The sequence below is a fragment of the Protopterus annectens genome, chromosome 3.part0 (assembly GCF_019279795.1).
Source record: "Protopterus annectens isolate FY-2018-M chromosome 3.part0, PAN1.0, whole genome shotgun sequence".
Taxonomy (NCBI): Eukaryota; Metazoa; Chordata; order Ceratodontiformes; family Protopteridae; genus Protopterus; species Protopterus annectens.
Genome location: NC_056731.1, coordinates 1,712,222,566 through 1,712,247,307, shown reverse-complemented (window position 1 = coordinate 1,712,247,307; position 24,742 = coordinate 1,712,222,566). Strand labels below are relative to the sequence as shown.

The window sequence follows — 24,742 nt, the reverse complement described above, 5'->3', positions numbered from 1 at the left end:
GATTACCTGGAATGCAAAGTATTACCAAATCTGCTTACAGTACACCTTGGTAGTTATATAAGTCTACATGATGTGCAAGTGTTCTGTCTAGTTGTGTACCTGAATTTGTTATTGCTTGGCCCATACTGTCCCATGAAACACTTGAGAGGTATGTATGTGCTACATCACCTATAGGAGACTTGTAGTCACTGTACACAAACCTGACACCTGTAGATTTAATATTACCACAGTTTCAGGGATATAATCTGCAATGTTACTAATGGACTGGTTTTCTCTCTCTTCCCACCCCTAATCTGCATGTATTTAATATTGTTATGTATTATTATGGTTTAGTATTAACATATATTGTTAAAATAACTATATTTTGGGATATGTGGTTTATTATTGTTATGTGTTATTATGCTTTCATATTGACATATCTTGTTAAATTAACTGTTTTGTTGGCATTATGCAGTTTATTATTATGTGTTATTAAGCTTTGATATTAACTATGTGGTTGCCCTTATGCTTTAACTGTAACTGGCATGCTGTTAACATACTGACTGTTCTGTTATTTCATGTTGTGTCATACATAATATACATTGCTATGTGTCTGGGTTAATTAATATGATGTTCCATACTGATAATATTAACAATAATTTGTTCATAACTAACCTCAACTTATTGCTATACCTCAATTACCACAGCACATCAAGGTAGGCTGGTTCCAGCTGATCCCCCTACCTTGCCTCAACCAGCCATGGCACCAGGTCCCAGCACTTCTGGGACTCAGACTGGAGGTGCCCCCTCTGCTACTCCTGCACTACCTGCAGCGTCGGGTAGTACCACCCCGTGGGACAGGGCCAACCCCCCCTTTGGAAGCGGTGGTGTAGGTGGTGTTGTCACCAGGGTGAGCTGCTGGTCTTGGTGCACAGGACAGTCCACCATGGCAGTGACCACTGTCTGCACCGGATTAAGGACATGCTGCCCATCCTGGTAGAGTAGCCTTACTCCGGTGCCCAGCCTCCAGCACTGCCACCCTGAGGCAGTGAATGATCAGTGCTGACAGTCCCATGGGTGAAGATGTGAGTCATGCTGCTGCCATCTGGAGGTATATGGGACTTGAATTCCACAATATCCTCACTATCCAATGTGTTCAACCCCCTCATGTGTCACACACCGCCCCTGTCTATGGTATTGTCTGTCTTGTCTGTTTGCAAATGCATCCTCACCTACCCAGCTCATGCCCTCCACACATACTTATGTCCCTTCCCCAACATTCCACTCTCACCTTAACAAAAAATGGTCACATGTCCCCAAAAAAATTTCATCACATACATAGCTCTCCATTTCACCCACATGTCCACTGGACACATGTAATTTGGTCCAATTGGGTTGACAATGCATTTATGTTGTCCTCATCCCGGTCTCTGGGGTTTGAGAGTTGAAATTCATCTACAAATTCTGTCAACAAGCACAGTTGTTGATTTACAAAAAATGGATAGCTATGGTTCTTTGCTACACCCTTCCTGCACATCCCTCCCTGCTTTTCACTATGTTTTTCCCCCCTGCTTGCCCCCATTTCACCACTTTTCTATCTCCCCTTTTTTCTTTTCTTTATATTTTTAGTGCAGCTTCGCTAAACTCAGCTAAATAGAGCTGTAATTACTATATGTGTTTCTAACATTGTAAGACACATGTACAAAATAAACACTTCTACCATGTTTTGAACCTGAGCCCATCACACCTGCAGCATACTGCATTAACCCACCACACCACATAACTCTTACTTAAAACAGGTGGTTTAATCAAAACATAGTAATTGCAAATTGCAATCATTAGGCATGTTTAAGTGAAGCTGCATGCTGCACCACACCGCTCAAACTGGAAAAGAAGTACTGGAAAAAAATGAAAGTGTACATAGGACTCTGGTGCAATAGCAAATCACTAGACAGCCAAATACATGATAATGGATGTAACTGAGATCTGTGATAGCAGGCAAATATGCCCTTTTATCAGCAACGTGTAGAAAGTCAACCTGCTATGGCATTATTGGAAAAATACATGTTCAACTGGGAGTTGTTGTTGTCGTGCCTTTAGGTTTTCCCGGTTAGGGGTCGCCACAGTGGAACTCCGGTCCGCTAATGATTGGCAGTAGATTTTTACGTACTGGCTTGCCGGGCTTAACGCACAACCTTCAATGAAGGAATGCTCATTCACGCATGTTGCCACACAGAAGACGCTCTAACTGAGAATCGAATGGGCAACATCTAACTGTGAGGCAACAACAATGCATCCATATAAAGCCATGCACATATTGATGGATGTAGAAAATGTTTGGCACAGCCTGTAAGATTGCACATATATCTTGGAAATACACTTGCTGTAGCATGACTTAGTAGCTCAGTCTGTTAAATGCCTTGCATACAGTACATTTTGTCACACACAGTCCTGGGTTCAAATCCAGTGGTGTCTTGCATTTCAGTTACATTATTGTGAAGACAGCAATTAATGAATGACTCATGCACTCTTTATCCAAACAAAGCATTGCAAGTTAAATAACTGCATTTCAATGCTGAAAGTCACAGGCCTGCAGGTAGGGACATACTTCACATATCTGTATAACATTACTATATGTTGCCTAGTACTCTGTTATTGACACAGCTGCCTAACATACATACCTTAAACCCATGCTTTAAATGAAGTGTAAAGGGTACCCTCACCCTGGCTCTGCCTCTACAACAAGGCTGACACAGCTGACACAGATACACATACAGCTTGTTGTCCTCCAAAGTGTTCATACTTTCTGCCTATGTCTGTTACCTGCAGCAGCAGCTGCAGGTGCAGCCTGTGGTACTCACAGCTCTATGTAAAGGTTTCTGCTACAGACATACCCTCTGTGGCAATGTAGTCTCCTCACCCCAGTAGTGTCCATCTCAACAGCTAAGAGAGGGGCCCTGGTCTACATGTAGGCCTTATATATTGCACAGTGGTTGCATGTGGTTGGGTAATTATAGTGCAGTTCAGCTGTTTTGGCTGCAATTAGCATATCAGAGCCACAGATTGGTTTAGAGGCAATTACCTGCTAATGAGAAGTATGTTAAAACTGCAAGCAGCAGGCTATGGGAGAACGTTCTGTATGAGACTTTCCTCACACACAGCACACCTTTGTGAAATATTACTAGTAGCACATTTCAACAGAAGAGTACTACACTCCACCAGGTATGTAACCTTTTTTTGTGTATAGCAGGATGTAGATGGGAGGACAGTGGTATGGGGAATAGGGATTACAGCAGTAAGCCTGTCTTAGGTTCATAGGTTCATAGGTAGATACTAGGCTATCTGCCCTAGGGCATTTATAAGCCTAGCCAGAGTGTATTTGGCTTCCGCCTCCCTATTAGATTAGCCTACTGTGTCTCTGTAAAGTAGGTCACAGAAGATACCCCTTTAAGATTAGTTTACTGTGCCTCTGTCTAGCAGGGACACAGAAGAGATCCCAGGGGTGAATTTGCGATTTTCCATCCACACATCCAGATTTCGCTTGAAGAGGTTTAGCGAGGGGCTATGTCTAACATGAATTGGGATTCTATTCCAGAGTGAGGGGAGGCCTCTGGGAAATGAATCTGTCCCTCCAGCATGTCCTATTTATTTTTGTGTTGAGGTTTAGGTCCCTGAAGTGTGTGGCTCTAAGGGACTTGGATTTTTTGAGGTGGAGCATGTCCATTAATTCTGGGTTTGACATGGCTTTGTACATCAGGCATAGATTGTCTCTGAGTAGGCATTAAGCAACTGAGTAGAGATGGAGTTTCTTTAGTCGAGCTGCATAGGACATCTGTTTGTAGCCCATGATCCTCTTGGTGAGGTACTTTTGGGGTCTCTCCAGTTGCTGCAGGTGTCAGGTAAGGTACATCCCAAAAGGGGCATTGTATTAATTTATGGGCCTGATGAGTGACGAGTAGAGGGGCACAATGACCTCTCTTGATCTAGATGCGAACCCTTTCATGATAAGGTGGGCTATATAGAAGGTCTTTCTAACCACTTTGGCAAGGTGATTATCAAAGGAGAGATTACTATCTACGTTGGTCCCCAAATCTCTAATTACTTCTTCCGTACTTAATGGATTATCACCTATGTGGTAATTTGTGGGCACCTTGTTTTTCCCAAAGGGGATGACTATGCACTTTTTAGCATTTAGCTTGAGGCCGTGGCTCTGGCACCAAGCATCCGTCTCTGTGAGACCCTTTTGGAGGATGCTTGTGTCAGCTGGAGATTCGATTATGGCCCCCAGTTTGCAGTCATCTGCGAACTTTGTCAGCCATAATCCCCCCATGTTAGCCTGAACCTCAGAGAAGTATATACCGAACAAGAGAGGTCCTAGAACTGAGCCCTGTGGGATGCCACTTGTAACTGGTTTGGATTCGGGCATGGCACCCATGATTCTGACCATGTGGGTTCTATCTCTGAGCCAGCTTGCAACCCATATTGTGATATAGGGGTTGATATTTAAGCTGGTAAGCTTATTTATGATGCCCGAGTGGGGTATTGTGTCGAAGGCTTTTGCAAGGTCCAGGTAGGCTGTGTGGACAACCTTGCCCTCATCTATGGCTTTGGTAACTGTTTCAAAGAAATCAACTAGGTTTAAGAGGCAAGATCTGCCCTTAACAAAGCCGAATTGGGTAGGGTCCAGTGTCTGGAGGCTCCCAATGTCTTTGTTTATGAGTTCCATGATAATATGCTCCATAGCTTTACAGACCAGACTAGTCAGGCTTATGGGGCGATAGTTTCCGGGGTCCATTGTGGAGTGGGACCACTGTAGCTGTACGCCATTCTTTGGGTACATATCCTGTAGTAAGGCTAAGTTTGAACAGTGACTTAATGTGAGGGTTCAGTTCTTCTTGGAGCTCGTGTAAGACACAGCCTGGGACACCTTCCGGTCCCATAGATGCTGTGTTTTTTGCTTTGGAGAGGGCAGCTTTCACCTGTGCATCTGTGATGTCAGGGAGGTTACATTCAGTTGGGATAGGCATTTGCTCCTTTGGGGGGGAAGGGAGGGAGAAGTTTGCGCTGAATCTGTCTGCCAGGATGTTGGCTATGTCTGTAGGTTCGGTATATTTTGTACCATTATGCAACAATTCAGAGCATATCTGGGAGTTTCCGCCCATGTTCCTGACATAATTAAAGAAGGCCTTGTGATTATCTTTAGTGTCTAGGGCAATTTTTCTTTCGAAACTGGCCTTTGATGATTTTATGAGGGATCGAAGTTTCTTGCTAATACTGATCAGAGATGCCTTCCCTTTTTGGGATTTTGCTCTGTCATGTAGTAGCTTCCTCCTTCTGTTGTATAGCTTATTTATGGCCGGGGTCCACCAGACTGGTCTCCTGTTTTTGGAGGAGTGAGTCTTGGTTTTATTTGGGATAGCATGATCCATGCATTCCTGCAGGTGCTCATAGAATGCATTTGTAAAGGATTCTGGATTGGGCTGTATTATCCTCTGGCTCAGGGGCTTTGAAGGATTCCACCTCAGTCTTGAGAAGTGCAAAGTTGGCTTTTGAGAAATTCTTTACAGTGATTTCCTTGGCTGGGGTGGGGAGCGGATATGGATGTCCAGGGAAATTTGTTTATGGTCTGATCTTACCAATGAGGGGTTTACCTCTGGTGTGGAACATAGAGTCCCCATGTTGGTGATGACCAGGTCCAATATGTTGTTCCCTCTTGTGGGAGTGGTGACCAGTTGTTCCATTGCGTTAGAGTTTATAAATTCAAGGAACCATTGGGTGAGGGTGTTTGGGCTTGAGTAGTTTTCCCAGTCAATGTTTGGGTAGTTGAAGTCACCCAATAACAGTGTTTGGAGAGACCTTCATATTCTCCAGTGTTCTCAGGAATGCCAAGTGGGGCTCCTGTAATAGGGAGGGTGTTCTGTAGCAGGCTACAAACTGAAAGGCAGTTTTGCCTGCTGTTAGTTGCACATGGATGGTTTCCGATGTTTCGTGCAGTGCCACTAACCTGGAGGTGTAGGTATCTTTGATGAATATAGATACTCCCCCTCCTTTTGTGCTTCGGTCTGAGTTTTGGGGCCGAATCGCATGGTATGAGTTATAACCTGGTAGTGCTAGGGTGCTCTCAGGAGCCTTGAATCAGGTTTCTGTTACTGCACAGACATCGATTTTCTCCATACTGAGGAGAGCCTCGAGTGCGTGCATCTTGAGGTTTTGACTTCTGGCATTGAGTTGCATTATCTTTAGTTTTTTTATCCTTGGGTTGTCTATGGAGGTGGGTTTGTCCTTTGAGCCTTAACTAAAAAAGGCACTATGGGGGTGGCAAGAGCCTTGGCCAGTATACGAAAGCCTAAGGGTGACAGGTGCAAGCCATCCCTAGCAAAGCAACATGGCTTGTCAAGCATGTTATCCCAGGCTGACAGACACTGGATCCCCTTTGAATGACACCAATACTTTAGCCAAATGTTGAAACTGATCATTTTGTCTTTATACTGTGGCATCATTCTTGGTGAGGGCAAGATGCTACTCAAGGTCAGGGTCATACCAGCCTGGGCTACATGGTCAGAGAGCTCCTCTATGTCTCTTTTCATGTAGTCCAGGGAGGTACGTCTCAGGTAGACCTGTGGTAATGACATGTCATTGATATCCTGCTGTGTTACATCTACAGGGGATGTACAATACTTCGAGGTTGCATTGTCTTTTGTCATTGTGGCACACTAGTGTAGCTGGACTGTTCCTTTATAGTGGTTCTAATAGAACATTGCTATTTGTCTGGGACTGGGCTTATGACATATTATTGGGTGGTTGGCCTTAGGAGAAACACCACAGGAGACTGGAGTGTTGGGTGTATGATCATGCAGCAGAATCTGTCATGGCACACAGGGAAATACCTCAGCATTGATACTGTCTTGGTTTTATCCACACATGTAGTATGTTGTTACACTGTTGGGTATGACGTGTGAGCAAGCAGTGGACCGTGCCGGCCATGTTGTCCTTGCTGTATCTGTATATAGTGGATGTCCATGTATCTGATCCTGTAATGTGTTCCCCTTGTGCTGTCTTTCAGGAATAATGTACCGTAGACACCATGCCCCATTCTCAGCTGTGAGAGAATTAAATAATATTTGCAGGACTAAGGCAGCATCATCGCATCCTGCTATCCAGGAGGAGGAATAAAAGGGAACAGCGGGCTGCATTTGGGCAGACCTTGTCCAGGATGTGAATGGCACAGACCAGCAGGTCAGGACATATGAGCAGGTTCGACACCGGGCAACCAACATGATAAATGCTGAATGACAAAGGGCAGCAGATGTAGCCAGAGATTGTGCTGTCACCAGTGGAGGGCCTGCAGTGGAACAACCAGTCTCTGCCACTGAGGAGTTCCTGGTATACCTAGGTGCACACAACAGCTCCTAGGCATCCATCACACGATATATCTTGGAGGTTGGCGCCATAGTTTCCACAGCTGAGGACCATACAGGTAAGCGTACTGTGATCATCACTATAATACTGTAGCAGTCAGTGTGTCAAGCTGTAGATATATTCATGTGGGAGTCAAGCCTTTGTTCTTTGTGGAAGTTTAACATCAGGTATACATTCATACACAGATTGTGACCAATACAAGTAACACAGTAGCGGCTGTAAATGTGAGATGCGTGGGCATATTACCTTGTTGTGCTGAAACATGCAGTGGTACTGACATTACCCCACCCTCAACTTTTCACTGGTCCATCAGGTATTGCCCCTGGTAAGTATGACACTTGTTTTGTTAAGGAACAATTATATTCTAGTACGGTTAAGGGCCAGAATAATGCCCTATGTAAACATAAGTATGTGTGTAAACAGAGTAGGATGTTTTTAAATGCCAGTCTGAAAGAGGTACCTAAGGTTTCTAGAGGGGGTAGTCAGAGGAGTGTAGTTCAACAAACAAATACACTTTGTCAGTTACAGGTAAGAGCAGATAAGGGTCCTGGTTTAAATGAGGCAAGGAATCTAAAATGCCTTTTAAAATACAACAGGTTGAAGGTATAGGCAGTGAAATGTGTATTTCCATATAATTTTTAAGAGAGGGGTACTGGGTTTTCATGTGTTGTTTTTTTCAATTATAGTTTCATACTGAGTAAGCAAAATGTAAATATTACTGGTCATGGTTTACTTTTATTTACTTTCAGTGATTGTTATAAAGGTCCCAAGTTGAATTTGTATTTTATAATAATATGGTTGTTTATTGTAACGTTCGTTTCTGTCACAATTGTCGGTCTCTGGGGACTGAGATGTGGCCAGACTTAGGTCTATGGACGTGTTGCCAGGCCTTGCCTTCTAGTGACGATCGCCTTGCTGCTTCTTGTTTTACATTTGACTTCAGGACATCTGTTTTGTCCGAATGTCAAGGGGATATTATGCGATATGATATATATATATATATACCTAGTTGGGTATGTTTTTTACCATCCATTTAATGATTATTTTCTGGATTTTTTTACTTTTTACGACAGATTATGTATCAGTTTTTTAATATGTGGACACTTTATTGTCTTTTTAATACCATGGTGCTCGTTGTACATATATATGACAATGAGTGATGCTGCTTTGGTGTGTGATAAGAATTTCTTTACTTTTGTTTTGAAAAGCCTGTTAACTTCTGCTATTTTTGAATTAAATGTAACTAATTGAAATGTAGGACAATTACTATACTCAATTGGTGCAATAACAGGTTTATTGAATAATGATCCCGCCAAAAATATATGTATTTAAGTGTGGTGTTATTTTTGCAAATGTATCTGAAGAAGCATAGCTAGCACTACGCGAAAGCGCTCATTTCTCTATGTAATAAAGTGTTTTGGACTTTTATTGTGCCTATTTGTTGGAATCTGGTTATTCTGAAGACTACAGATCGTGGTGTTACCTCTTACTATTGTATTCACATTACTCTTCGTTTTGGTGAGAGGTATCTTCAGCTGAGAGTTGTTTCTTTTTTAAATTTGAATTTGTATTTTGTTCTGAGGTAGTGCTTTGTGGACGAAGGCAGAGAAGGAAGTTGTTAGACTGCTAATCTAGTTGTGGTCTTTGTTGTTATGAGTTTTGGATGCTTTTCATACAAGATAGTGCAGGTATTAATGTAATGCTTTTTCTTTCTTATTGCAGGTGACCATGGGGAGTGGAGTTTGTCCCCTACACAACCTGATGTCAGTGTCTCTTAGGACTCTGATGATGACGGTGGCCACAGTGAGACACAGGTGGGAGTATCAGGGGCTGAATCTGTCCCAGAGTAGACATCCCTCTTCTGCCCCCATTATCATCGCATACAGTCTGTATGCCCACACATACCCCATCCCCAGAGGAGAGGCGACAGATACTGGACAATCAGAGGGTGGGGACATTGAACAGGAAAGTGTGGCAACTATGGCTCCAGTGAATGTAGACATTAGCCATAGTCAGAAAGCTGGTGGGGTCCCACACAGGCAAATTAACATGGGTGCTTGTTGGAGGCCTGCTGTCCATTCACCACCTGTTGTAGGTGTCACATTACAGGTCACTTGCCGCAAGATTAGGGTCATCGTGGATGTACAGGCATGCTCTGAGCGGAACACCAGATCTATGCTTAGGGTTATGGATGCAGCACAGTCTGTCATCCGTAACTGCCTCCACCACATTGGGGACAACCTGGATTGGTTCAGTGATGCAGTGGATAGATGGTGGGCTGAGACAGTGTTTGTCATGGACTGCACCTACAGACAGACACAGCTCCTCTCCATGGTCCATCTTACATGCTCCCCTCCTGACTCACACGCATGCTGTCTACCATTTGTGCTAGTGTAGGCCTCCTGCACCCCCACATAACACCCTGTGCAAGTGATGATACCTGTGCCACATCTCTGTCATCCTCACCATCGATGCAAGGAAATGAATCTGTGTGTCTGATGCACAGGGTGACTATATTAGTTAACATGTACTTCTGGAATGCACTGTTGGTTCACCATGCCAATTGTAGTGCTTAACTAAAGATACTGTATGCTGGCATTTGTCATGAGTGCGCCACATACATTTGTTTACCTTATATTGTATGATGCTGTATTGGTTGTATAGTTACACAATGACAGGTGTGTCACAGGCCTGTTTCTGTTTCTGTTACAGGAGTCTATTGGGATAACCCATGGATACACAGCAGACATAAAGCAGCACAGGATGGCATGTCAACACAGCAGAAATATGTCATCAGCAAGGTACAGCACTATAAGTGAATGTCTCCATAGGTTCATATGTGTATAACAGGCTAACAAGGACAATGGTGGCATTCAGCACACTCATGAATCCCTAATCTGTGAAAAGGTCTGCTACCCTTGATAATTGCCACCAGGGATTTGGCAACTAACAAGTCTACAAGCTGTGCTGATGGAGATGACCCATCTACATATATCCTGTGCCCAGTACCAACAGTTGCCCCACAACAGTTATGATTGTTGTGTTCTGCATCCCAATATGTAACCTGCACATGATATGTGTCACAGCAGATGTGTCCTTTACATGCATGGGGGGGGTCTGTTTCATGTAGGGTGTACTGCCTGTGTTACATACCTGTCTCACCAGCATGTACTATGCATACCACCCTGATGTTGTTGGTGTATAGAACAGGTGAGACATGTGTTAGTCCAGTCATGGATACAAGGAAGGTACACAGTGGGAACTGATACCTCCCTGTATGGAGCCATACACATCCCCTCCAAAGCATTTTGGAGACAGACTACACATGTACAGTCATGACATAGGGCATTTTATCTAGACTGCATATTGGTGTACCATGGAACCTGTGTGGCTGCTATAGTTGTACGATAAACCTGTGTAGTGACATAACAAGGGTGCCATTACACACAATAATAGGTGTGATGATTGCCACATTCAGTATAGCACTGACAGTCTGGGATTTACATCCCATACCTGTTGGTATAGGATGTACATCAGTGAATGCATCTCCAGATCTTACCAACCAGTGAAAGTCACAGGCTACATTACTCCCTGTGTCCATAACTGCATGTGTAATGGCTCAACTGTGTGTGGTGTGCAGACACTACAATAGTTTGCAGGGATGGATGATTTCCCACAGGAAAGTATTGTGCAGTCATTGAAGGTTAGTGTTTGTTGGTGGCCCAGAGAACAACTGACTGTGTTTTAGGCCATCCTGGATAATTGTTGGTTCTCTGTGGCATTCTGTGACAGCTCCTAAATTCACTCACCTGCTAATGTACTCAGTCAGAGGTAAAAAATGACCACCTTAGGCTCCACACAACACTGAATTTAATCCAATAAAAGATTTAGCACTTTCTGATGAAGTCCAGACATTGTGCGGACGAAAGCTCTAATTTTATTAGATTAAATTTTGTGTTGTGTGGAGCCTAAGGTGGCCGTTTTTTTACATCAGTTGGTGTGTTTTACTTGTATTACTCAGTCAAAGGTCACTGACACTGGTTGTGACAGCAGAGAGGGAATAGGTAGATGGGGTACACCACTAATGGAGGATGGTGTACTCCACTGGTGACTGGCATCATTGCAGCATAGGTCTCCCAATGCTACCTTTCAAGAGTATGACTGTCAGGCACTTGCCTATCCACTAGCTAACATAACACTCTATACATGATGTACATGGTTTCCAGCAAGGCCTGCTGGCCTAATATTGTCATACACCTTGTCAGACCATGGTTGTTGGAGTGAGACATATGTCCAACATCCATTACATAGTTTAACAGTCAATGGGCTTCGCTGGTTACAGTTGGTAGGCATGATCTGGTCTTGAGCAAAAGTAACAGTATTTTTGGTCCACTGTCAGTAGGTGTAAGACAGTGTCAGTGCTCATATCCATGCTAACTCTTGTCATGGAATTTCAGGTGACATGACTCAGTTATCTGGGGACACTGCTTGGCACTACATGCTAGTTGTCTTCTGTTCAAATACTTATTGTAGTTACTTCCAGCATGTTGCAAGATGAGAGTCATGCAAGCTGTCTGTACAGAGCACAGACAAACATGTTAGGGAAGCATAATATGTACACACTGTGTTGCTTAGTCATGCTGCAGATCATTTGCCCAAAGGATGATCCAGATCCTTAACTACAATGCCCTGCAGCAGTGCTGTGACAGCCCCACATGGGGAAACTACGTATTGCATTATGTGTTTACCAATATGGGTGACCAGTACAATCCCCCTCATGTGAGGTCCTCCTCGGTGGGATCTGGCCATGTGGTGATGTACCTTTACAAGCAGTACTGGCAATTGCACAAAACAATATGGTCCCTCACAAGGACACTTCATGTCTTCAGTATTTGTTCATTGGGGATCATCTGCAATGAGTGTCATTGTCGCCTGTGGCATATAGACTCCTCAGAGTTGACCTGCCCCTTGCATATGGGGCAATGTGTTACCCTGCGTGATTGCATATGTTGCCTATCTGTAGGAGGCATAGTAGATGGATAACTCACTGTAAGGACATTAACCTTGTATGTGATGTCAGTACTACATACTTGTGGGAGAGATTTGTCTAGCAGACTTAAACATACTCTTGAAACAGAACCCTCCCTAATGGCTCACAGAGCACCTCAGTGCACCTCATTACATGCCATCTGTATGATTGGCTGGGCAACTGTCATCTCAACACAGGGTAGCTGACCGTGTCCCTCCTGGACTGGAGCAATATGTGCTGAACCTACAACTGCAGGTATAAAGATGCGTATGATAGTGAGGGCTGTATGACCATTATGCTAGTAAAGATCAAACATAGTATGGTTCTATAACATGATATGAAATGCTCTAACAGACTCACACATAAATATGGCTACATTGAGGTGAATACCACTTTCAATCACTACGTACAGGACACAGCAAGGCACACACATAGTGCAAGTTGGCTGTATGTAGATGAGAATATTTACCTATGTAATGGTATACACTACAGATCACAGTACGTATGCATGCAACACACCTCATGTCTGCTAGTATTATTGGTTCAGGACCTATTATGCCTGTTGACATCAGCAGAGCTTGTTGTGGTGAGCCCTTTCAGGGGCCACATCACACACTACAATTAAAACACTGCAAAACCCTACGTATTTCTAAGTTACCAAGGTGATCATATTTATGCCATCTGGACATACACATACACCAAGTATCTTAGAGTAAGATTAGAACCCCTACCTATCTACTTTTACATACTATAGATCACAGTGTTTATCACATGCACCACAGCTGAAGTTTAATACTACATTGTCAGCTTGCAGTCTTAATGTGGATGACATCATCAGCCCTTGTAGAAGAGGGCAGTTTAGAAGCCATCAGCAAGTTACAGGGCCAAATGATTCATAACCATTGCAGGTGTATAGCCCATGAGGACATGTCCATTCTCTTGCAGGTTGATTTACACATACACAGACCGAGTGGGCTGGAGTAAGATTAAATCCCCTACCTATCTAATCATATACACTGTAGATCACAATACTTATTGCATGTGCAACATGTTAACTCTGTTGTGTATGTGCTTGCAGGCACAGTACTTGTGCATTACACAAACTAGGCTTGTGTTGAACAACATCTGTGGCATGCAGAGTGATATTGTTTTGTACTGTTATCTGCATCTAGTATCCTAGCAGGGAGATAACTGTTTTTATCCTAGCTATGTACAGTTACCAGTATGGCCATATGTGGCTGCTTGCAGTTACATAGACAAACCTGTGGGCAGGGACAATGTGCCCTGTCTATATGTGTATTGACAACATTATACATTACATGACCTACTCACCTGTGTCTGTCTACGTGGTGACATCCAGCAGGCACAGGGGTCTGTATGTAAGTAGATTATGTACTGTTGCACCTCTAGTTTGGATCCTTTGAGCAACAGTATGGCTGTGTGGTAGTGCAGATTAACTCACCATTATTGGGGTATGCCGGACAATACAGACATCCACTCGCATATTTCTGTATATAACATTGATGTATATATAAATGTAAATGTGTATGTATGATATGTATATGTGTTATGTAGATATATGGGTGGTGTATGTATAATTTTAATATATATAGCTATATAGGGTCTATATTATGTCACCGAAATGGCAAGACAATAAATGCCATTTCAGTGACATGCAAACATAGATCCACCACTTCCACAAACATCCATAACATCAATTTTTTTCCAAGGGGAAAAAAAATCACTTGGCCGTCGCCATCTAATTGCCCTTTTCCCCACAGTAGTGCGATCTTGGAGTTGATATAATTATTTAGGGGGTGTGGGGGGCACAACCTCCCACATTGGGGGGGGGCTGGGGTTCAAAGCCCCCCACTTTGTAATGTTAAGTATGGTGTTTTGTGTGTGGTTGGACTAATGATTTTTTTCCCTTTGAAAAAATTGATGTTTTGTCCTTTTGAAGTGGTGGATTGATGTTTACGTGTCGCTGAAATGGCATTCACTGCATTGCCATTGCAGTGAGATAATATAGACCCGCTATATACATCGGTATATATCTATCTCACACTACAGAGCGATATATATACTATGCATGTGGTATGCATGGTCCTGCCCTTGCCAAGCTCTGACCTGATCACAAACTCATTTCTCCCTAAATGCTACTTTTGATTGTTCTAAGTTTTTCTCTCTTTGTATCAACCTTTCTTTCTTGCTCTTCTTTGTAGTATGTCTACAATCAGGTTCTTGTAAATATTCCTGCTCGGGGATTATCCTGCAGCTATTGTATTGGATTTTTTGAAATTTATATATAAATATATTGTCTTTGTTGATTTTATTTTATGTAAATGTTTCTTGTCAATATTACTGTTGTAATGTTTAGTCTTTGTATTAATTACTGCTTTTTGACATGTTTGTAATTGCAATTGGAGCTTTTCTCCTTGGGTCTCCACTGAAAATGGGCCTTTGGCTCAGTTAGACCAACCCAGTTAACAAATGACAATAAATAAATAAAATAAATAAATAAATAAATATGAGAGAGAGATAGTGACAGACGGATATGTATACATATATATCTGTATGTATTGACATACCTATACATAACAGGCCATTTTGATGACGGGGCAACATAATTACGCTCCTTTTAACTGTGTATGGGCATGCCCAGTGGGACTGTCAGTACTTATAAAGTGACTCCAAGCCACACCTACCTGTACTCCAGTCTGAGATTTTGCAAGTTACAGACATTGGCCCCGGTTTCTGCAGTACTGCACTTCACTCAAAATGTCCACATCATTCTTCAGCTGTGTGTTGTACTTAATATGTGACTGCAGTTGGTAATGTTACACCACCAACAGACTGACAGTCTGCATACTTCTCAACTGTCCTAATTTTCACAGAATGTCCAGAGTTTTGCCTCATATGTTTGGTCTGTTCATCATACATTTGTGGTCTTCTGGCAAATTATTGAATATTGACGTCACTACATTATACTAATTACAGACAAACATTTGTATTTCAGACTTTATATCCTTCAAGACATATGTAATAATGCAACACCTTTAATTCCAGCAACTTTCTAGGTTTATGGGAACAATACCTACAATCTATCTCTATGTTTGGGCTTTTGTCCCCCCCAGTCTTTCTGGCTTTTTCCAGATTTCCTTGCACTAAGAGGTTGAGAGGTATGACAGTCTGTGAAAACACCAACATAGTACTACCTCACATGCAAAAGATGTGAGTAATTCCAGAACCATCAACACCATCACACATGCTAGCTTCCCTATTCCACTGAGCCACACAGGTTGCCAGACAGAGTGGAGTCATTCATCACACAGTCAACAGCATAAATATGTACATTGTTATCCTACATGAAGAGAGATATACAATGTGTGAGCAACATCTATGTTACAGCCCTGAGATTGCCTGGTCCACTGATATACCATAGCTGATTTTCAGTTAAAACAGTTATATGTGTACACTGCTGTATTGTGGGGTGGGGGAACAACAGCACATGTTCAGTTTGGGTAGACAGTTGTCCAAATATCATGTGTGCCCACTGTTTAATATCCCCCTTGCCTGATGTCGTGAATATTCCAACCATGAGGCCTAGTGAATATTACGGAAAACATACTATTGGACTGGGTATTTGTAGTCCCCTGTGGATGTTACATCTGTCCAAATAGTCCACTATATTTCCTTGCATAACAGCAGCAGATCCATCCATACGATACCATATTACAGTAATCCTTACAATTAGTGGGTAGGTTAGAGACTTATCTTGTGAATGCAGCAGTTGACAGACCTGACAACTTCAGGGCTGACAACTGTGTGATGCAAGGAGTACACAGCCAATGCATGTATAGGTACAGGTTGTGTGGGTTGCCTGCTATCAGCTATTTTATTATATGTATGTGAGTAGGAGTAAGGTGTCAATCCCTAGGGCCCTAGGTTGTCAGTGAATTTACTATGCATTGTATCTTAGCCAATGCCAGGGCATACTGTGCATTCCTATGTCTGCCTACAGGGACATCATTAGGGAGCTCCTCCTATGAGTGTTCATGTGAGTGTGGTTGTGGTGACCTAGGCATTGGTGGGGGGCTGTGTATCCCTTCCCTTTGCTGATCCTGCTGCAGCTGTTTCCATGGGAACATACTGTGTAGCATGACACATACTGTGAACATATGTGCACATGTGGCTGGAGAATACTGCAGGGATCCACCAGATATATAGAGGCACAGGAACCCTGACTTCAGCAGCCCAAACACATGTTCTATGATGTTCCCAGTTTATGTGTGTGCCTCATTATAGCATTCTTTGGTGGGTATGTGTGCATTTCTGATGGGTGTCATCATCCATGGTTCCAGTGTGTAGCCAGCATCTCCCAGTAAATGACTATGTGGGATGTCCCTCCTAGCAAACATCTGGTACAGCTGTGATACATGCCAGGTATGGGAGTCGTGATAACTGCCAGGGCTGTCAGCAGTACCTCTCAAGTGTACCTCATTACAAGGAACGTACCTCATTTGGGGTCTTAAAAAGTTCATGTTCCTCAAAGTTCCTCAATGTTCCACATTGAAAGACTGTCACACATTCAGTGTTAGGAATTTTGTTAAGTGAAATCCATGGTAAATAGAAATGAATCATATTAAGTCATTAAAAGATCTTTATAAGTAAAACCAGCATATTTTAACCATCCTATGGCCTTCCTAGTTGAAGGTGTTAGTAAGCCATTAGTATGTGTTCCACATTTTGCCCATTTATTCCACATTATGAGGGCTAGTGTTCCTCATTTTGGAGATGGAAGGTTGAGAGCTATTGCTAGCACACACATTCATGATAATCCCCTGGGCATTGTACACAACCTGGCAGAAAATGGAGTCGTACCTCTTGTGGTTTACGTAGCTTCTACTTTCCTCACTGGGTTGTGCCTTGATGTGCACATGAGTGCAGTCTATGGCACCCAGTACCTCAGCATAGTGTGCTACATGGTAGAAGTGTTGCATATTGCTGGCCCTTATCTCAGGGGTGAGGGGAAAATAAATATGCTCACTAGCATGTGGTAGCCTGGCATCCAGGAACTGGCGGAGTACCCTAGATGCTGATGCCTGTGAGACTCCCATCATGTCCCCAGTTGGTCTTTGGAAGGTACCTGTGGCTATTATCCTAAGGGCTACACATACCTTTGTTTCCACTGGGATGGGTTTCCCTTTGTTGGCTCTGGGTCTGAGTTCAGGGTGGCAGAGCTCAGTGAGTTCTTGTAGTATGTCCCTGTTCACCCTGTAGCGCTCCACAATTTCCAGCTCATATAGTTCCTGGAAGGTTCACCTGGTCCTGAACACTCTTCTCCCTCTCTGCCTAGGCCTGTTGTCAGCAGCAGCAGCACTGACTTTAGCATCTAGCACATACAGATGCAGCAGACCTATAGCAGCCCCTAGCATTCTTTCAATAAAAATTCCCAAGTCTGTACTCCAGTGGTGCAGAGTATGGGGGAAAATCAGCTTGTAGGGTGTATGCGTACTCTATAGTGCTCTACTGTAGGTGGTGCCTGCGTGATTGGCTACCTGTGATGCATTGCAACTGCCTAGTATATCATTAACATCATATAATGGCTGTAGTTTAAGTTAAACAAGGGTCAAAAGTAATTAATACATCATTGCCTTTTACATACTCTCAGCAGTGCGGAGCACCACGCAAACATGTGGAAACACGTGCCCCATAGATAAACAAAGCTTAGACATCAGTGGACACACCCACTAGACTTCCAAGCTCAGCACAGCAATGCACCACACAAACATGCACAGCTAAGCTCCAATCTGCTGAGAAGTTCTTGGACACACCCTGTCCTGATGTCATTATCTCCTGTGTGGACACCAACACGGTTCTCTGCCTACACGGAGGGGATATGCGAATACGAATACCACATTATGCTATTCAGTGACTCCACCTCATTTGCATAGAGATCTATGCTCACAACCAGGAAACTACATGCTTATAAGTCCTACCACGTTAGCAACATCACTAATGCACCATTGTAAATACTCCATGCAGGGTCCTGTAATACATTTCTGTCTCATGATATTCATTTTGTTTTTCCCACTTTTTAATTTTTTTTTAAAAGGCTTGTTTGTACACTGGCAAACATACCCAGTTTGTGCAAACATGCTCAGATTATTAAAAAAAAAAATATTGTACCATATCTCATATCTGTGTGTGGTATGCCATTTCTGTCCATCTATCTACATTTTTACAGCCCCTTTGTCTGTCTACATTCCTGTACATGGAATTCCTGCATGTACACTATGGACACTGATATGGAGTTTGCAGAGCTGCCTGTCTGCTTGCTGGATCACTCTACCTGCCTCATTTGTATGAGATTCACCTGCTTGTGAAGTGATTTGCATGCCACAGAACATCTCATGTTGCTTACTGAATCGCAAACCTGCTTACTTTCATGTAAACAATGTGGCACAATGCTTACATGATAAATAAGATCATGTAGACTTTATTAAATTTCCCCCAATATCTAAAACATACAACATACATAAAACATAAACCGGAAAGCATACATAAAATACTATATTCCCAGCTCCAAGAAACATTTCATTAATAACATTTTCAAAAACATAAGTATTTATATAACATTTTATAACTAGACCAAATATTTCATAAGGAGCTCAATACTGAGCCCCTTAAGTTGCAATGTATCATAAATAAAGATAACCCATGCTTCCTTTTGCAACAAAATTTCAGAACGATTAAAATATAATTCTAAACTTTTTAATATATACATAATAAAACATTTTAACAAATCAGAATTACTATTGTGTATTTCTAGAAAATATATTTTCCCCATACTCTTGAGGACAGGGCCACAAATATGCAGGAGTTCTACCCTGTAGCACACTACCCTGAAGTACTGGGTACCATAGATTGTACACATATAAAATTGAAGGCACCACCTGGGGAACAGGGAAGGCTGTACATAATTAGGAAGTGCTTCCAGTCTATTAACTGACAAGTTATATGTAATGTCAATGAAATCATTTTGAACACAAGTGCTAATAATCCAGGCAGTTACCATGACTCACATATCTGGCACACCTCCAAGGTGTATCAAATGTTGACTTGGGAGGAATATCCCACAGGGTCATTTACTGGGGGATGCAGGTTATGCACTGGAACCATGGGTGATGACACCCATCAGAAATGCATACACACACCCGCTGAAGAACCCCATAATGAGGCATACACTCAAACCAGAAATATCATAGAGAATGTGTTTGGGCTGCTGAAATTGTGGTTCTGGTGCCTAGATACATCTGGGGGAGCCCCATAGTACAGTCCATGTACACATACTGAAATATTCACTGTCTGTGCCATGCTACACAACTTCATCCTGAGAAAGAAGCTTCAGCAGAATCAACAAGGGGAAGGGGCACTCATCCTACCACCAATGGCAAGGACACCACAGCCACATGTAGTTGAGGAATCAGAGAAGAACCAGTAGCTGCTGTGGGTATAGGCAAATGTAAGAGTGCTCAATATGCCCTCACAGTGGCTAAAAGACAATGTGTAGCATACTTACTGACCATCTAAGGGGCTAAAACCTTAATCCTATTCACATAAATATAGTTACATTGATGACAGTCAATGCACACAACCTTTAGCTACTCATGTAATGACTGTGTATTGCTAGCATCAGACAGAGTCAGCCCTGAACTAGAACTATTACAACTGCTGGATTTACAAGGTAAGTGTATAACCTGGAGAGTTTTGTGTAATAATATGAATGAATGGCATATCCTTGCATGTTGTTACTTGATAATGTAAGAAAGTAAAAGGTGGGTTAGTTGTACAGAAATGACTTTAACATGTGACAGCAGAGACTTATGTGACTACATGTGTCCTGTATCAAGCAGTAGGCCTCGGGCATCAAAGATTCACATATTTATACCTCTCAAAAATAATAATGGTCATGGAATGTCCTCAGTTTAGCATCATACTTCTGTACTGGAAAATCAGTAGAGAAGTCAGAAAGTAATGAGACACATTTCTAGTGAGCTGTCTGGATCAATGAGAGTGGATAGGAACTCTTCATTTGCTGTTAGTGGTGGCTCTGTAGTAGCCCCTCCAGTGCCCATCTGATCACAGGCCACTGCAGCTGCTGTCCTCCATACAGATGATATCATGTCAGTGGCCCTTGTGGCACAGCTGATCATATGTCCTGCTGTGGCCACCTACTGCATTCACTTCAGCAACTTTCTGTTACCAAATTTATAGGCTGCCTGAAATAGCTCCATGCCCCATCTCAAGCAGAAAGGCACCATGTTGCCTAAAAGCTTCCCTATTGACCTGCTTCAGTCAGTAAAGGGGGTTTTGGGGTTTGGGACTCCTGGATGCCATAGTCTTAGGTGACATAAAACACAACAGAAGGATGATGCACATAAGTATCACATAACTAAAAGTTTTGTTTCCAAATAACACATAAAAGGTAGCATTTCACTATTACCCACTGGAGATACATAAAACAGTCAAGATACTGAAATATAAAAAATAAGTTGTGTGGTTGTAACATATTACAATCACACACAAAGCAAGGTTGGATCCAAAACAAGGAGAGTAACAAGAGCAAAATATCTTGTTTGTACCAAAACAAAAATGCAACTTTGCTCTCCCATCCTCAAAAGAACAGGCAAATGTCACATTTTGCCAACAAAACATCAGTGAAATGCTAAAACTGCTATCAAATGAACTGTCCCTGAAACATGTGTACAGATTTAAAACAGAGCATACCATTTTAAGTTATTGCCAGTCGTGTCTACCTGTGGCCAGCACTCCTCTAGAGGTGTGTATCATCCATCCTAGAAGGATAACACCTCTGTGTCATTGACAGTATAAGACATTTACATTTCATATAAATAACAATAGAAGGGTGTACACAGAAAAACTGTTGTAACATTAGCACTTGTGATGACAGTTAACAAAGCTGTGTATCTGAGAAAGTTAAATGCCTGAAAAACATTCCCATGCTATCAGTACACTTCTAAGAAATGCTAACAGATAAAAGTAGAATTTGCTAATGTGTATATGTATATATATATATATATATATATATATATATATATATATATATATATATATATATATATTAACAGAGTTTTCTTAATGACATTTCAGCATATGCAGTATATAGATGAAAAATGCATGCATACCTTAAAAAGGTCAGTAGTCTTCTATGCAGATATAGCCCAAAGTAATATCCTCTTCTGTGTTATCCACATAAAAAACTCTCTTCATCTTCAGGTTCCCTAGCTGCACAGTTCCCTTTTTATGGTGTATATTCAAGGCTGTGAGCAGAGTGAAGATGCAAATGATGTGTGAACTCATTAGAATTGCTGAATCTGAATTACTTGGCACTGTGTATTAGATGTAAACCTAGTGCAGGCACTCCATCCATGTTTGTTGGCAATGGATTGCAGCTGTGAATGATTACTGGTAGGGAGAAGAAAAAAGCAATAGCAATTCAGACTGCCCTACTTCCAATGGGTGTGACAGCCAAGTTAAACTTACAAAGTGTAGAAGTAATTGTATCAAGGTTTTAAATGTAATTAAGCAGCACACATTTCACTGTTTCTGTTCAGTAGCATCCAACCTCCCCTTCTTTTGTTGATAACTGTATATTATTGCCATTTGATATCTTCACACATTTTAAGGACAATGATACAGAATGCCTTACAGGCTGCATGTCTCAGATTACTGCTCAGATAAGACAAGAATGAGCAACAGAGATAAGACAGAGCTGCATTTCTACAAGAAGTAGTCATTAATGGTTGTGTGATCACTCAGTGCATTACATCTGAAATTAATACATGTACAAACAACTGTCAAATGTTTTGCTAGTTCTGTGGATGATGTTGCAGTTGGTTGTATGCAGAATTATTTTAGTTCCCTGCTGCAAAGCTGTGTGGCAAAGAGGGATACAACACCCTTACTGTGTTCTGAAAATTCATTGGAGTGAGAGTTCAAATTCAGACCTGTGTAAAAATATGTCATGTGTACCAACAAACATTTTGTAGAGTTTATTCATAGATTGATTTTCTTCATTTCAACTAATTTTCCCTATCTTTTTTTAATGCCAGTATTTGCCCAGTGAGTAGCTTAGTGCAAACAAGGAAATGGAGAAACACGATGAATGCCAGGTTTAGCTGTACTTATCTTGTCTGCACGATGCTTAGTAGTAGCTCACACAGGAAGCAGACAGAACACCTGCATGCAAAGCATAGACAGTGTAAAGGTAAAAAAGGATACATAGTTGAAAGTTTTGCTTTCTATGGTGCAATGCTGCTAAGCGACATTGCATGGCGGTTACCAAGGTTCCCCAACACCTGCAGCTATTGAACATCTGCAGACAGGATGCAGACAGTGAATAATTTAAAATGGATGCATTCTATTGCTCCTGTTGGGCACCACTCAAACCCATTAAGTGGCATCGGGTGGCAGTTAACACACAACACTTAAGACATAATAGGGGAATTATGCAACTGTCATTTAACTATTGATGTGGCAGCAGATGTAAGTGCAGGGCTGCAATACAAATGGTCCTAATTTGAAATACTGGAAGTTCAACATATTTTACTGTTGTGACAGTCTAGTTTACAGCAATGAACAGAATACTATACAAATGTTATTCCAACATTCTTGTGGCAACAGGTATAAGTGTAAGGCTGCCATACACACATGGTTCTGGGTACTAATACAGGACATTCCAGAATTTTTACTGTTCCATTTCACTTTATACTCAATACCACTTATAACACTTTAGCTAGTGGAGCTTATATGAGTTATATGTATGAGGGATAAGGCACTCCTGCACGGAATGTGGCCACCGAGCGATTCAAGAAACAGCTGATCTGATGTGCACCAGTCTGCCAACACTGTTCTGCATGGAAAGCCATGCAGAATGCTAATTACCTCATTTGGTAGTGAAAACCATGCAAATGAGATGAATTAGTGAGTTAATAACCAGGCAGGCATCCGTGCAGGAACATTGCTAGTTGCAGAAATGGGGGCATGACAGCTCAAATAAAAGTATGTATTATAAACTTTAAGCATGCCAATGGCCAAATATATGGCTATTGGCATGGGAAAGTGTTTAATAAAAAAATCAAAGTATTTGTTTTGGCCAATCTCGGCCATTTAAGCGTAGGGCAGTGGTGCACAAATGGGATCGTGCTGAAAAAAAATGCAAAAACTAATTTTTAGGGGAAATCTGCATTTTACCTTTATAGTCAATGGCATGCAGAATCAAAACATTACCAGGAAACACTGGTTGTCAAGGGGAAAGGCTCCATGTCAGAGCAGTAACTATGGACTAAGGCAGTGGGGTATGCAAATGAGGGGAAATTTACATAATCACAAAATATTCTAAGTCCACACACTGCACCTAACAATGTAGGTGCTAGAACAGGAGAGTGTAGGCAGGAGGAGCAGCTAACATGAAAAGGGTGTGTGTCATGCTTGCTGTAAGCACTTTGGAGCTTCATTTCCCTGGTTTGTGCTTAGCTAAGCACAGCTAAGCAAGGGTGTGTGTCTGAGGCTGTAATGTCTTACACCATGAAATAAAGATTGTGTTCATGTCCAGGGAGGGCCATTTGTGCTAAAATGTATTTACCTTAGCTAAACAGGTGTGTGCGGCATGCACTGAGACTTAAACACACAAAAAAAGAATGGAAATAGCAGCACTGTTTACATTTAGGCAGCAGGTTTTTGAGCCACACTTCAGAGCTTAAAAGAGGCACAGATGGGAAGGGGGAAAAGAAAAGAAAAGAAAAGGGAAATAGCAAAATACAGCCACTCAAATACAAGTGAAATAGCTGGCAGGTGGAATGTCTCAAAGTCAGCCAATCACACAGGCAGCATCTGCAGCACACCACTATAAACTATGCAAACACCTTCCAATCTGGTTTTCCCACAAACTCTGCACCATAGGTGTACACATATGGGAGAATTTTAACTAACAAAACTAGCAAAAAATGTTAGGGGCTGCTGTCGCTTTGATCTAACAGTACGTGCAAGAGGCAGAGGGCACTGACGAGGATAATGCTGATAACCAACTCAGACCAAAGAGGAGGAGAAGAGTGTTCAGACCCAGGGTAACCTACCAGGGGCTACATGATTTGGAGATACTAGAGTGCTACAGAGTGGACAGGGACATACTTCAGCAGCTCATTGAGCTGTGCCGGTCTCACCTCAAACCCAGAACCAACAGACAGGAACCCATCCCAGTGGATACCAAGGTATGTGTAGCCTTAAGAATAC

At 42.1% G+C, this 24,742-nt stretch overlaps 1 protein-coding gene across 1 annotated transcript in view; it reads left to right on the top strand.

Annotated features, from left to right (window-relative positions):
• The window catches only part of GPLD1 (glycosylphosphatidylinositol specific phospholipase D1), an 871,054-nt gene that overhangs the window by 103,657 nt on the left and 742,655 nt on the right, over nucleotides 1-24,742 (top strand). The window lies entirely within an intron of this gene.